Genomic DNA, 9,775 nt, shown 5'->3' on the forward strand with positions numbered 1-9,775 from the left:
TCCACCACATGTACCACATATGGTGCGAATGACAATAAAGAAACTCTGATTCTCTGACTTTAACAGTTGCTCCTTTTTTTTTTTTGAGTGCGAACGCAGTCCCCCACTACCATAAAATACAGTTGCTCCTTATTGCTGCTAAAACACCTGCATGTTGCAGCAGCATCAGTTCCAGAGCTACAGTAAAAGCCAGACATGTCTTTTTAAGAAAGAAAAATGGGTCTTTCACTCTCAGTAGTACCTAACGTTCTCAGGTCATTATTCTGGTGTTGAGCTTTGTTCCATGAGGTTTCCTCTCTGCTAACAAGGTCTCTCCTTGCACCACAGATCCAACCTTGTCTGCCTGTCTGCTGGCTCGCCTCAGCCCAGCCATCTGGCTGCCTGTCAGTCTCATCATCAGCAGCAACGCTCATTTCCAAACCTTCTGCTACCCTGCTTAGCTTGTCTACCATCCAAGTGCCAGGCTGCCTGTTCGCTCTCCACCAGCGTTCCAGTCTTTTCACCGCACCTGCTCAGCCATTAGATCCCTCACTCCCTCTGCCCTTAACCTCCTGTTTTCAGTAAACCTGAGTAAAATCTGAAGGATTCAGTTTAAAACTATAACTGGCTGCAGGATTTTATTGCATAAACAAGTGTACTTTAAGGAAAATTGCATCACCCACCTGTACTGTCATCTTGTTAAAGTTAGTGCTGTAGGCAACACTTTGACTTATGCTTTCTCAATTAAAAATTATATAAATTATGCAAGCAAATCGCACAACCTCTGGAAGTTGCATAAACTTGTAAAACTTGTAATGTGATGCAAGACAAAAACTCTTTATTTGAACAAATCAAATGTCAAACTCTGTAAAAACCAACAACTTTTTGTAGTTTACTCTTCCGTCTCCTTGATATACTGTAAAGACCCAACTATACTGAGGTGAGCCCATGTGTGAAACAACTGGTGAATCTCTGGAAAATGTAGATGAAGTAAAGTTTTACCTCTGTTGATTGATATGCATTGTGTATATTAATAATTAGGAATAAAATGGTACTAATTGATCCATTTGTTAAACAAAAAGGATTAACTTGTGTGCAACTATTGCCTCCTTTCATTTTTCATCCTTTGTTGCCTGTACTGAGTAATTCACAAGGAAAGAGAGCATTTGTTCTCTCACACGACGACTTCCTTCTTCCATTTTAAATTATTTTCTCCCCCAGTGCGAGCTTGATCCATGCAGGGCTCCATTTGTTATGTGCAGACACACTTTGGTAAAACCTTTCCAGCACACTTTCTCACCCTGCTCCTTGGCTCTCCTTGGTAGCTCTCTTCTGAGACTTCCGAAGGCAGCGGGGTCTGCTCTATTATAGTTAGACCTCATCTCATCTGCCATCTTCTGTACTGTAAATACACTCTGCATGTCCACACGGCATGCTGCTCGCCTCGTGCGCTCCGAGCCGCTGTCCTCTCTGCAAAGGCAGCAGAGCATATATTAGGTTCTTCAAGGATGAGTGTCCTTGAACCATTATAAAGAGTCGTTTTAGTGCTACCTGTGCACATAACCTCAAGCACAGGCCACTGAATGAAAATGTGCACATAAAATGACTTTTGGCTCTTTATTCACCTGAAGGTGCTCTTTAAGAACACAAAAGAATAAAATATTGAGTTGACGTTCAAGCTAATGGCTGATTTGAATTGTAAAATTAAAACACCAAAGCTTTCAGAGCTGCTAGTTTTCAAACAACAGTCAGAAATAGCCTGCAGAATATTTTCCACCTTCATTAGATGACTTATTTGCCTTTTGAACAACTCTTACAATTTAAGGGCCTTAGTGGTGTTAAAATTGTATTTCACTGCACTATATTTTTTTAAATTAAATACAACTTCTCAAAATGGAGTGCACCAGTGCAAATATTCTGATAATTTTGATATACTCTCTAACTTTATTTAGAAGATACATCAACAATTGGATTTTTAATTTTCATTGAAAGCCTGCAATGGAAATATACAATGAACGACAATCTGCACATGAAGTTGAATTTATAGTAGTTCTATTTCGTATAGGCTTCGCCCTTTAAGAGCTGTCACTTAGTGGGTTTTATCCCGTCATGCAAAGCATCGCACTGAAAAATTTAGTCCACGCCCACCTGTTGTGTGGGCCCCACCCGGTCCGTATAAATTACGTTAAGAACGGGTAATCGGCTCCCATTTTTCTTCAGCAACTTAAGAGCAATGTCAGAAGAACGAAGAAGGGAAGTTGTCCAGCTTGACCAGCTCAACCTTTGTTAAGGCTGCCTGTGGCCCCGCCCCGCCAACCTCCTGCCGCCCCGGTGAGTTTTCCTCCCCGAGGAGAAGCAGACAAGCAGTCTTGTTTCAAGGTAAGCGCCGAGGAATATTCTCAGTGGCGGGTCGCTACACGCTGGACAACGCCATCTTGTAATTTTCCTTTTATCGCCGACTCTCGGAGCGAATCGGATGGCTCCTCCGGGACAGGCGACGTCAGCAGCAGCCCCCGCTGCTCACTCCCTCCTGGAGAGCATAGTGTCGCAACGAGGGGGGCTGAGCGAATGCTCCCCCCCCCCCCAAACCTTTTTCGCATCGGCGACCACACCGCTTCCAGCCGTCGGTGCCCTCCTCTGGAGCTGCCCAGCATAATCCAGGAGGTGGCTGACATGAAGGAACTTGTTTCCGTCCCTCTCCTTCCAGATCTGATGATCTAGCGGGAAGGTTTCTGGGCTCCACCCCGGCTCGCCATCCTGATCCCATCTGGCCTTGTTTTCCCAGCAGTGACGTCCTGCTGGAATGAGGCCGCAGCCGGTTCTGGTAGACTGAGAGCGCCGGTTCCCACATTCGCGCCCATCACCAGAGTGGAGGGGTTTCACCGAGCGGAAAGTCCCTCGGTGCCCCCCTGGAGCCGAGCCTGGCATAGGCTTTCGGAGCAAAGATGTCCAGGTTGGACCAGCGTCCTGTGCCTCCGGGTAAGCGTTACCAGACGGTGACGTCGCTCACCAGTGTGCGTTCCAGGCGGCCGCAGCGAACAATACGTTACGCTGCTGGCGTACAGCGTTTCAAGAGGCAGGAGGAGACGTAGAGCTCCCTCTGCAAGGCAGCTGACGTCATCCTCAACCTGTGCACCTCTTCTGCTGTCTGCCGTTCTCGCATCGCAGCCCGGAGGACGAGGTTTTCCAGAGGTCCACCGGGCTTGTCTCTCCCTCTCGGAGGAGCTACAGAAGGCTTTTTGTTGGAGGGCTCCATCAGCGACGGACGCTCTGTTCGGGACCAATTTCAAGGCCATGCTGGAAAACTCGAAAAAGTCAGAGGAGGTGTCAGAGACTGTGCGCCATCTCATCAAGCCTCATGCCTCATCCCGACCCCGGCCCGCTGGAAGGATCATTATAGGCAAAGACAACAACAACAACGTTCCACAGCTGCAGCAGCATCTCCCCGCTCCACTAGGCCGCCAGCCCCGCCCATCAGACATCAGCCCTTTTCATCCCAGCAACCGGCGGTTCAGTGTTTCCCTGAGATCGTCAACAGGCGGCGCCCTGGGACAACAAACCGCAGAGCTCACGGGGAGAAGATTTAAAATGACGGTTTGCGGAGGATGTGTGTAATGATGACACGAGCTTTGAAATAAAACATCATTCAAAGATTAAAGTGTCTGATTTTAGCCTGTCTGTCAGCTCGGATGACCTCACAGCGGCTCCTCACATCCTCCACACAAAACGAGCCGGTGGCCTTAAAAAAGGTTTTTCAGAATCACCGCAGCTCCAAAATAAACACGAGACGCTCGCATGACTCAGCAGTCGAAAGCGAATGTGGTCCGCAGAACGAGTCCAGTGGAATAACTCGTTTTCAGCCCGCGCTGCACGCTTCTCATCGCAGCAGTGTCAAAAGCGTGCTTATGCGACACCAGCAGCCTTCATTCAAATGGCGCTGCGTTGATGAAGGTGCGCACACCGCTCCCCAGTGCTCGCTGGCTCGCATCAGCATAAATGTGAGACCGCAGAACGAGTCCAGTGAGAAACCTCGCTCTCAGCAGGAGCGGCACACATCTCACCGCAGCGGTGTCAAACGCGCGCTTCTGCGGCGCCAGCAGCTTTCACCCAAACAGCGCTGCATGGATGAAGGTGCACATGCCTCTCCTCAATACACGCTGGTTCACATCGACATGAATGTGAACCCACAGCCTGAGTGCGGCACAGAGGCGCGTGGCACAGAGGTGCGCGGCACAGAGGCACGCTCAGAGCCCTTTTGAGAAAGCCTCGCCTTGGGTCACGCGGAACACACTTCTGTGGCGCATGATGGTGGTCGAGGCTGTAGACTGGCTGACGTCCGTAAGAAACATGACGCACCACCTAAACACACGCCCACTCCACGAACGTCGCGCGGAGTGGCAGCAAACATGCTCGCCAGACTGCTGGATGAGCAAGCTGATAAACAAGGGTTATACGCTACAATTTGCAGCTCAACCCCCTCCATTCGGAGGAGTTTCAGAGACGGTTCTGTCATCACCAGACCAGGTCTCATCCCTAAATGCAGAAGTCCAGGAACTTCTGGTAAAAGAGGTAATTTCCAGAGCTCCCGACGGAGAGGAAAACACAGGTTTTTACTCACGTTACTTCCTGGTTCCAAAACGGACCGGAGGAACGAGACCCATTTTGGACCTGTCAGTTTTCAACAAGGCGATCGTGGACAGACCGTTTCACATGTTGACAACCAGACAACTGTTGGACAACATCCAGAGAAACTATTGGTTTATATCCATTGATCTGAAAGACGCCTACTTCCACATACCGATCATCCCAAAGCACAGAAAATTTCTGCGCTTCTCCTTTCAAGGGATGCAGTATCAGTACAACAGGCTGGCGTTGGTTATTCCCTCGTGCCCTGTATGTTCTCAGAGTGTGTGGAGACGGCCCTGCAACCATTACACAGAGCAGGGATGAGAGTTTTGTTTTACCTAGACGACCTGCGGCTGCTGTCACGCTCCAGACGGGACGCAGCGGTGCAGACTCAGGTGCTGACGTCACACCTGCTAAATCTGGGCTTTGCCATAAATTGGGAAAAAAGCTAGATTCTCCCGGCCCAGACAATTGTTTATCTAGGAGTGGAGTTAAACTCGACCACCATGAGGGCTTTTTTTTGTCACAGACGAGAATCAACACTCTAAGAGTCCAGCTCTGCCATGTAAGACCTGGTAGAGTAGTAACAGCTATTTCCATCATGAAGCTGTTAGGAACGATGTCGTCAGCTCACATAGTGGTTCCGCTGGGCTTACTCCACATGCGACGCCTCCAGAGATGGTTTGCTCGTCTGCGCGTGGATCCGGTAAAGCAAAAGAGATGAATGATCACTGTTCGTCCCTCCGTGAGAACAGACCTCCAACACTGGGAAAACTCCCTGGTTCTGTCGGAGGGAGTCCCCGTCAGCAGACCTACGTCACACGTGTCAGTCTTCACAGACGCGTCACTATCAGGTTGGGGGGGGGGTACATGCCTATCTTGAGCTGTAGGGACGCTGTGGCCACCTCACACAACAGCTCATATAAACGTTCTGGAATGTCACACTGTTCTGAATGTGATTCAACACTTTGCTCCTGTGCTGCAGAATCAACATGTTTTGGTTCACACAGACAACAAGGTGACTGCTGCTTACATAAACCGGCAGGGGTGTGTGCGCTTAGCCCAAATGTTACACATTGCGAGAAAACTGCTGTGTTGGGCACACCAAAATCTGCTCTCCATCAGAGCAGTGTACATCCCCAGTGTTCTGAACAAAGGGGCAGACGTGATGTCCAGGGGCGGTCTGCGTCACGGGGACTGGACCCTCCACCCCGATCTGATGGTCCAGACGTGGCAGAAATTTGGCAAAGCGGCTGTGGACCTGTTTGCGACACGAGAAAACGCTCAGTGTCAACTACGGTTTTCAATGAGCCCGTGAGACGAACCACCACTGGGGGTGGACGTGTTTGCTCACAGCCCATAACCCAAAATGCTTCTTTACGCATTCCCCGCACCTTCTCTGATATTACGGTTTTTGAACAGAGTTCAGGAGGAGGGATTGACAGCTCTCCTGGTGGCTCCCGAGCGTGTGAACACGCCATGGTTCCCGGTTCTATGACACCTGTTATCGGGGCGCCCGTGGAAACTGCTGTGGAGGGAGGACGCTCTCTTCCAGGCGGGAGGAGCAATCAGGAGTTACCCAGAAATAGGCCAGTACCTGTGGGTCTGGCCGCTGAGTGGATCCGCTTAACGAGGATGGGTCTCCTGCAAGATGTAGTGTGCACAATCCAGGATTCACGTGCTGCATCTACCACAGCGCTGTACACATCAAAGTGGACAGCTTTTCAGTGCTGGTGTACAGAGAAAGGAGTAGAGGCCACTTCATGTCCACTAGGCGACGTGCTGTCCTTTCTGCAGCAGCTGATGGACAGAAATCTGGCGTTCAGCAAAATTAAAACGTACGCTGCAGCCATCTCTTCCTGTCACGAAGGTTTCGGGAACAGAACAGCTTTTAATCATCCGCCGATGAAGCGTTTTTTAAAAGTGTACAGAGACGCAGGCCTGTTTCACGCCCACTTGCTCCACAGTGGGATTTAACGCTGGTCCTGCGAGCCCTGATCAAAGCTCTATTTGAGCCACTGAATCAGGTTCTGATTAAATTCTTGTCTCTTAAAACAGCCCTGCTGCTGGCTTTAACATCCGCTAAGAGGGTGAGTGATTTATCTGCCCTCTCTGTTGTTCTGTCATGTCTCAGAATTCAGGCTGACAGCAGCTCAGCTGATCTAAGACCGAATTCAGCCTTTATACTTAAAATATCACAAGCTCTTTTAAATCAAGAGTGTTATCACGGGGGGGGTTCCCCCCCCCCCCCCCCCCCCACAAATCAGAAGAAGAAGCATCTTTCCATCTTCTCTGTCCTGTGCGGGCATTGACGTGTTACATAGCGCGCACAGCCGCAATGCGTCAAACTCAACATTTGTTTGTACATTATAGAGATGCATCTGCAGGTCGCCCGTTATCCACCTGGCGCCTGTCACACTGGCTGTGTGAGGCCATTTCTGAAGCCTACAAAGCATCAGATTTAGAGCCTCCTGACAACCTCAGGGCGCACTCAACCAGAGGTATCGCATCTTCGACTGCTTTGCATTATAGAATGACAATGCAGGATATTTGCACTGCGGCCGCGTGGTCAACACCCTGCTCATTTATTCGCTTTTATCTACGTGATGTGACGGCTCGTTCCATGACACATTCTGTCCTTAGTGTTTTAACAGAATGAATATTGTTGTTTCATGGAACCTCGCTTAAACTCACATCTGACTGAATGCATTTACAGTGTGAAATGTTGTTATCAGTCACAGGTTGTGACTGTTGTTCTGGTTCTATTGTCACTAATCAGTTCATGACTATTTTTACCAATCAGTTCATTTGATTAATAATCAGTTCACTTGTTATTATTAATCTGTTCATATTGATCAGCCGTGAATTTGTTGGTTCATGGCCCTTTTTCAGCATCTTCCTTTCCCCGTTGAAAGTTTTCTGGGGCGTTCATGCACTCAGAACGCATAACTACACAGCATGCGTCTGTGCATGGTACGCATAATTACGCAATGCGTAATTACGCACATGGAGAGCTGAGTGACAAGACGTTTTTGGGCAAGCTGCCGCTTCGTATGGTGTTCGAATGGACCCAGTGAGGCGAAGACTACATCTGCTTCGCCCTTAACCCATTAAGTGACAGCCTTAAAGGGTGAAGCCTATACGAAATAGAACGTTGGTTATGTACTGTAACCCCAGATTCTATGAGTATAGGTGTAGCCCTTTAAGCGTCGGGCCTCACTGGCTCCTAAATGGCTGAAGAAAAAGCTATTTGGGAGCCGATTACCTGCTCTTAACGTAATTTATACGGACCGGGTGGGGCCCACACAACAGGTGGGCGTGGACTAAATTTTTCAGTGCGACGCTTTGCATGACGGGATAAAACCCACTAAACGACAGCTGTTAAAGGGCTATGCCTATACTCATAGAATCTGGGATTACAGTATGTAACCAACGATTTGTTGGATTGTGCATGGTACCTTGAACTAAAATACAAGGTATGCCGTTTTCAAGTAAGTTAACGTTTTATGTACATATATAATGCACTCATGTTTTGTAAAAGGGCCCATTTGTTCTTGATGTGCTGCTGCAAGTACTAAAAGATAGAAAAGTAATAAATACAATAATAACTCTGAAATTACACCTTTCAATATGATGCCAAAAAGTACTGTGAATAGTTGGGGAAAGTCAAATATAGCCATTTTTTGTATTGACTTATATTGATCAGCTTTGGCGGCCATGATGATCAGGATTGACTCCAAATGTTAATCAACTGTAGATGTATGCTTTCTGTGAGTTTCATTCAATGTTATCTTGGGGTTAATTAAATATTTTGCTAACAGACAGACACACAAACACATGTACACAAACATACCCTGAAAAAAACGTTGTTCGACTTTGCCTTTTGGTGGCGGTTGATAAAAAAACAAGAATGATGTCACTTTGACTTATTTATTATCATTTATTTTAGAGTTTTTATAGAATTAACTTGTATTAATTAATTAATTAATTAATTTAGTTTATAAAAATGCACATTTAGTATTTTTTAATTTACAAACAGCAGAGAGGCTCACAGAAGTTATTAAATGTCTCAATACGAGTTTCCCCAATTTATTTTTACTGTAGCTTTGCTAAAAGAAGAATAAACCACGCACTTCAAAACCAACAGAACTCCAGCCTTGCTGTACAAGTTAAATATGCCGTTTTCTCAGAAGATTACTATCAATTTTAATGTGTTCACAGTGGACTCCAGAGTCTTTGAGCAATAGTAAAACAAGCAAATTTGTTTTTCATGAGCTCTCTTGCACAAGAGAGCCATTAAATTTAAATGAAGCAATATTTTCTGTCCACACCAGCATAATCAAAAGAAATCTTAATGTAAGTCACATCAGTTTCTCCCTAATCTTCTCTGTCAGCTAAAACAAAATGACAGCGTCGTATTAAACGAAAGAGGATGGTCCTCCGGTGGGAAAATATAAATCTGTGCAGCCCACTCCATCACTTCAGGTTTAAAGGTTCAGAGCCTCCTGTAAATGGGCGGGGCTTCTCATTAAGGTTCGGATCAGGATCAGAGGATGCACGAGACCCTTGAGCGCTGCTGGATTGTATCATGTTGCAAAAATTCTCAGACTAAACTGATAAATACTCCCCAGTTAGTCTGCAGAGACAAACAGGCGTATTTAGGGTGAACCGTTTCTGTCCATTTACCATACCATACCATACCATACCATACCATACCATACCATACCATACCATACCATACCATTTTATTTATAGAGCACTTAAAACAGCTACAAGGCCAACCAAAGTGCTGTACAGACAGAACAACAGGTAACACACAAAGCAAAATACAAAATGAAGTAAATCAGAAATATAGACATAAAAACGATGCAGATAATGACGACAAACCAGTGTGGAGCATACAGGTTCAAACACAGATCTTCTGGTGTTGAACGCTACTTAATAGTAGTGAGTTTTTAAACGGGACTTGAAAACTGAGAGGGAGGGGGCCAGTCTGACAAGCAGAGGTAACTCGTTCCAGAGTCTTGGTCCTGCTACAGAGAAGGCCCTGTCACCTCTGCGCTTAAGACGAGTTCCTGGAACTGTGAGGAGCAACTGGTCCGCTGACCTCAGGGAACGTGGTGGGACATACGGTTGTAGCAGATCAGAGAGATGGGGGGGGGGGGGGGGG

The sequence above is a fragment of the Nematolebias whitei genome, chromosome 21 (genome assembly GCF_014905685.2).
Source record: "Nematolebias whitei isolate Nwh7 chromosome 21, NemWhi1, whole genome shotgun sequence".
NCBI lineage: Eukaryota > Metazoa > Chordata > Actinopteri > Cyprinodontiformes > Rivulidae > Nematolebias > Nematolebias whitei.